Source organism: Lolium perenne, chromosome 2, assembly GCF_019359855.2.
Source record: "Lolium perenne isolate Kyuss_39 chromosome 2, Kyuss_2.0, whole genome shotgun sequence".
NCBI lineage: Eukaryota > Viridiplantae > Streptophyta > Magnoliopsida > Poales > Poaceae > Lolium > Lolium perenne.
The window spans coordinates 113,136,643-113,143,402 of NC_067245.2; positions in this window are offsets into that span (position 1 = coordinate 113,136,643).

A 6,760-nucleotide genomic window follows, 5' to 3' on the forward strand; every position below is an offset into this window, starting at 1 on the left:
AGAGAGAGAGCAACTTCTTCCAATGCAACAATGGAGGTGAGAGAAAAGGGAAGAAGTCATATGCTCAAGGTGGAAGAAAGGTCTATTTATAGCTAGGAAGCAAATATACCCGTTGGGGGTAAAGACCGAGAAAAAGGCAAGGAAATCGGGCAGAAAACAGACCCAGGCCGGCCTGGCGACCGGCTGACCGGAGCCTGGGCTGGGGAGGCCGGTCAGGCATCCGGTCGGGCCGGCCCACCGACCGGACGGGGCGACGCACACGCACAGGCGCGCGGGCGGTCGGGGCGCAGGCCGCGGGTGGGCCTCGGGCGGTGACGGCCCAGCCGGCGCGAGGAGGGCGGCCCGTAGCGCGTGGGCGAGCGGAGGGAGCAGCGCCGAGGCCCCCGGTCGGGCCGGGGCCTGTGCCGGGCAGGCCGGTCAAGGACCGGGCCAGTTGCCGGACTTGGGCCGAAAGGCCACTGGAGGCCGGTCCGGTTGGCGACCGGTTGCGGACCGGGCGGGCCGGTGTCTGGGCCGGCAGGCCGGGCGCCCAACCGGCAACCTCCTCCCTTTTTCCTTTTTTTTTCTTTTCTTTTTTTCTTCTTTTACCTTTTCTTTAATAACAAATGCACCCGAACTCCGATTCGAATGAAACCAATTTTGTTTGGAAGATAACAACAAATGCTATCCTATAGAAAGTGCAAACTCAAGAATCTGTAGAAGGGAATTTTATCATGAATATAAAAGGTAGAACCTTATATCATGAATAACCGGTAAAATCACCCAACCTCGAAAACGCAAGAGAAGATACATGCGAACTCCGTTTTCGATGAACTTGGGCTTGTTGTAAAGCTAGCAACAAGCTCAAGAACCTCACATAGAGAAACACCAAGAAGCAATAAGGATATGCAAAGTATGCAAAGGATTGAGCTCCCTAAGACGATGTGATCAAGTTACCCAACCGAAAGCCCCTCTTAATAGTGCGGCTATCTATCCTATAATCCGGTCTCCCAACATCCACCTTGAGACCGGTAAAAGGAAAACCTAGCAAGGCCATACCTTTGCCTTGCGCATCCCGCTCGATCTTGATGATAACTCTTCAAGCTTCACTCAAGCCGGAATGCCTCACTTGATCAATGTTGCTTAGTGAAGACTCACAAATGCTCCCCCATACACTATGATGGGAAAGCTCCATTGATGCACATCTTCACATGTCCATTATCACCAAATGGACGGCAAGCTTCAAGCATGTGATTCACTCAAGATGCTCATCTTGAACTTGCCCAACTCAACCTTGTATCGATGGACTTGATGCCAATACACAAGGTATACCTTTATCTTCATGGCATCCATACTTGAATCCAACACATGGAGTACAAGTAGTACCTATGGAATATTCCTTCATATAAACTTCAATGAAAACATTAGTCCATAGGGGTTGTCATTAATTACCAAAACCACACATAGGGGCAATGTACCCTTACAATCTCCCCCATTTTGGTAATTGATGACAATCACAATAAGAGGGTTTATATAATGAATATTAGAAACAAGTACGCAACTTATCCAAGAATAAGTTGTATACAAGAGGTTGTATTTGATATGGTCAAGTAACACAAAGCTACTAGCCCATATCAAAACCGGCTCTACTCACACAACTACAACAAATGCAAGGGATGTGAGTAGAACCAATATATATAGAGAAAACTCCCCCACAATGTATGCACGTGTGATGAACATGAATTCATTGCATACATTGTCAAGATTAACCTTTGGGATAGTTTCCACTATATATATACAACCATGCATTCCATATAAATATGGAATGCATGAGAGGCAAGACACTTAAGCACAAACCAAACTTAAGTATAAAACCATTCCCTTAAACCCTCTAAACTTCTCCCCCATTGGCATCGATTGTCAAAATGGGTGAAAAATTTAGAAGGCCAATATAATGTGAGTTCCTCCCCAAAGTGTGCACTTCTCATAATTTGAGTGGAATCAAGTGCACATATCCAATGATGAATACTTGAAGGAAGTCAAACTATACTGAGGATCAAAGATTGCATAAAGATAACATGGTGAAATGAGCTTCAACAAGTAAAGCAAGCAATCAAAGATCCAATTGGACAAACAAAGATATCATGATAAGAGAGATATAGTGCTCTAAAAATAAGAAAGCTCCCCAAGGTTCGTGCACAATTTATAATGTTTGCATTTGAATACAATATGCAGAAACATGGAATCCTCACTCCCTATATATCATTTAGAACACAACTAAGATAAAGAGAATATGCTTATCAAGAACAACTTGAGTCCAACAATTACGAGATATGAGTGCATGAAGAAAAAAAAATAAACCAAGCACTCATAAATCTTCTTTACCAATAACACTAAAATCAAAAGGATAAGAAGATGGTTGGCAAAGAACAAGGATATCAAGGTGATGGATTAACGCTCTTATGTATATAAGTTTCTAAAGTGGACAAAATGATCCATAAAGAAACATGCACACACAAGAGGTTAACAAAATAAATAAGACTAAATATCCGAATGAAGTCATAAAATATACCAAGGATGTTTGCTTAAGAAGCATAGATAGCCTATGGCTCCAATTTTCACTTATGGTATATGAATGAGCTTCAACCAAGTTAGATCTCAAAAACATCACAACTAACAATAAGGGAAGTAGAGCTAGTTGGAGTGTTTTGAGAAAGGCAACAAGTATCATAAATATGGATTTATTTCGCAATTTCATCAATATTGCACATAAGATCTCTTTGAGGAATTGATATGCAATAAATTGCTAGAGGGCATATTTGGGTAGGTGAATCATAAACATGATATATATATATATTCCCAGCATATGCATCTTCTCAAATTACTCAAATGTACAATAAGAAGTTTTACCTTAAAAATGATTTTTCAAGAACCGCAATATTTTCGAAATAAATAACTTCATGCCAAGATACAACCTACAAGAGGTTGGATGCTATATGAGAATGCATGAATAAGATACTTGTTACCGAGATAGCAATGGCTTGATGTAGTAGATAAGAGTTCATCGATCATCCTAGCTTGACTCCAATTCTCATATGGTGACAACACCTTCCTTATAGATGAGACAAGCCTCCATTGCATCTCCAATGTACCTAAAACATCATTCAAGTACATCTTGGTCCCCAAACTTATTGGGTCCAACATGGTTAGACTAACCACAATATATAGGACACACTCCATATAAACATGTGCATATTTAGATGAAATTTGAATTTCATGCACATCTTAGCCATTTAGGATTTGATGGAGTATATCCTACATAATGGATCGAAAGAAAGCAAGCATGCTACAAGTATAAACAAATTACATATAAGCATGCACCAAAACTTTTAAAGATCCAAGAAAGATATACTTAGGACAAAACACCAAAAGAATTAAATAAGGCATAGAGGTGTCACAAAACAAATTTGTTGTCCAAATTATATCTAAGAAGCAAATCTCAAAAGATTTGTTCAACAAAGTTCAACAAATGGACTAACAAGAAACCATTGAGCATAGAGGATGAAATAAAGCAAACATGCTCAAAGATTTATCTCATTCACCAAATAACACATAGAAGAAGGAATGAGATAGCAAAACTCCCAAAGGAGCAAGGTTCGAACAAATAAACCAAACCCACTACACTTTTCACAATGGCACAATGTACCGTAAGGAAAAGGTATGTATTCCAAAACAAACACTTGATATGAATCAAGGGGATTTATCAAAAGATTTTTCAAAGGGACAAGGAAGACATATGGGAGCTACAAAGATTTCTTGGAAATAAAATAAGGAAGTAAGAAACAATCCAAGGTGAAAATGATCCAAAAATTCAACCACATACAAGGTTATCAATTGTCAAAGACAATGAGTATATTGGAAATAATTTCCGGTGGAGTATTGACAATGATAGTAGGGATCAACTTCAGAATAAAAGGCATATGATAAGTATATAGAATTAAGCGCTATGCACGGATGAAGATTCTTGATAACTTCAACTAGTCAAACAATCATGCACGGCAATGATTAGAATAACTTGAAGCAAACGGTGTCCCAAATAAGATATAGAGATATGTATTTGAGGAAAAACCGCACCAAGAATTTCTTATTCAAACAAGAACCCACAAGATGAGTAATAAAAGATTTTTATCAGGAATGGAGCTTGTTTGAGCAAACATGCCACCTAGGAACAAGATAATTAAGAGCATCAACTCTAAGTGGCATAACCTCATATGTTCACATTTTCTAGGCTTGTGATATGTACAAAACATATTACTCCCCCATAATGTGATAAAACATTTCTTCTAAACAAGAGGCAACTAAAATTCGACTAGAGATGATTAATGGATATTTAGAATTTGAATTTCTCATGAGTATGACACACCACATAGTGACTAGATAATCTTGCAATATCAATACTAAGTGATGGTACCCATTTACACACATTTTAAAGAAAGAGAGATGCACAAAGCATATCACTCCCCCAAAATGGGATGTTCCATTAATCACTTCAAAGAGAGCCAAATAAGATATCATCAAGATGCATTAGGCTCAAAACAATACACAAGTATATGATGAGTCAAACAAACATACTTGAATACACAAGATAGGCAAGTAAGACACAACACATACATACACATATTTGGTACAAAACCAAACATGCAAAGGGGCAAGTAACTTACAATAAACATGAAGGGTTGAAGTATAAGTTACCGCAAAGAGGAACATTGGATATAAGATATAGATGATAATCCATATGACTTGGCTTGGTAAAAATATAATATATGAAGATCCCTTAATTCTTCATGAAGTAGCCAAGTCTCTGATGACCCACAAGTATAGGGGGTGTATCGTAGTATCTTCGATAAGTAAGAATGTCGATCCCAACGAGGAGCAGAAGGTGTTGACAAGCAGTTTCGATGAAGGATTCACTGTAAATGCTCACAGACAAGTATTCAGGGGGGTTTGATGTAACAGTTGAATAAAGTACGAGTATGTAAAGTGCGAGAGTAATAATTGCAGCGAGTGGCCCAATCCTTTTTAGCACAAAGGACAAGCCGGTTTGTTTACTTATAATGACCAAACGTTCTCGAGGACACACGGGATTTTAGTCTAGTGCTTTCGCTACATACGGCTAAATAATCTTCATTGTTGTGATAAGTGTTGTGTGGGTGAACCTATGCTAATGTACCGCCCTTCCTAGGACTAATACATACTTGTGATTATACCCCTTGCAAGCATCCGCAACTACAAGAAAGTAATTAAGAATTAAATCTAACCACAGCCTTAAACTCTGAGATCCTGCGATCCCTCCTGCATCGATATACCAACGGGGGTTTAGGTTTCTGTCACTCCGGCAACCCCGCAATTGGCAAACGAGTACAAGATGCATTCCCCTAGGCCCATAAATGGTGAAGTGTCATGTAGTCGACGTTCACATGACACCACTAGAAGAATAACACCACAACTTAAATATCACACCATTGAATATTACTCAACCATAGTTCACTACTAACATTTAGACTTCACCCATGTCCTCAAGAACTAAACGAACTACTCACAAGACATCATACGGAACATGATCAGAGGTGATATGATGATGAATAACAATCTGAACATAAACTTGGTTCAATGGTTTCACTCAATAGCATCAACAACAAGTAGGAATCGATACCGGGAGAGTTTCCCCTATCAAACAATCAAGATCAAACCCAAATTGCTACGGCGGTGGCGGTGTCCAGCGGTGATGACGGCGGTGATGATGGTGGAGATGATGATGATGGTGATGGCGATGATGTCCAGCTCGATGACGGTGTCGATCGCGTCGATTTCCCCTCCCGGAGGAATTTCCCGGGATTCCTGCCCGCCGGAGAGCTCTTTTCTCTCTGGTGTTCTCCGCCCCGCAGAGGCGGCTGTAACTCTTCGCGAGGTACCCTCTGTGGCTTAGGTCTTCGGGACGAAGGGTTTGGCGAAGAAAAGGAGGCGAAAAGGGTCGTGGGCCCCCCAGACCATAGGCCGGCGCGGCCAGGGCCTGGGCCGCGCCGCCCTAGGGTGTGGGCCCACCCTGGCTCCTCCTGGCTCCTCCTTCTGGCTTCCTTCGTCATCTTGAAAAATAGGATTTTTGGTATAATTTCCTTCCAGAGTTGATCTTCCGAAATATTGCGTTCTGACGGTGCTTTTTCCAGCAGAATCCTGGCTCCGGTGTTCGATCCTCCAATAATGATGAAGCATGCAAAATAGATGAAATAACATAAGTATTGTGTCCCAATATGAAATATATCAATGAATAACAGCAAATTATGATATAAAATAGTGATGCAAATTGGACGTATCAACCCCCCCCCCCCCCCAAGCTTAGACTTCGCTTGTCCCCAAGCGAAACTGAGCTCGATAGACATGACCACATGTTTATGGAGTGAAGAGTCGATGAATAAAATACGGACAAGAAGCATCATATTCATTCACACAGGACATTATAGTAAACAATCTCTTATAACTCATATTGAAACAAGTATAAGGTAATCACAAGTAAAGGTGCATAAGAAATCATAATTGGTGATGGCAAACTTCGTTCTTGGTCAGAGAACAATTAACAGATTATATCTCATTGAGCAGCGCTCACATGTTAAAGTTTATAAGGCACAACTTGCATACTCAATCATAATGGTTTTCTCATGATCATTGATAACTTGCAAAGCTATATTCATTCAGATAAAACTTGTACTAAACAAAGAAGAATAAA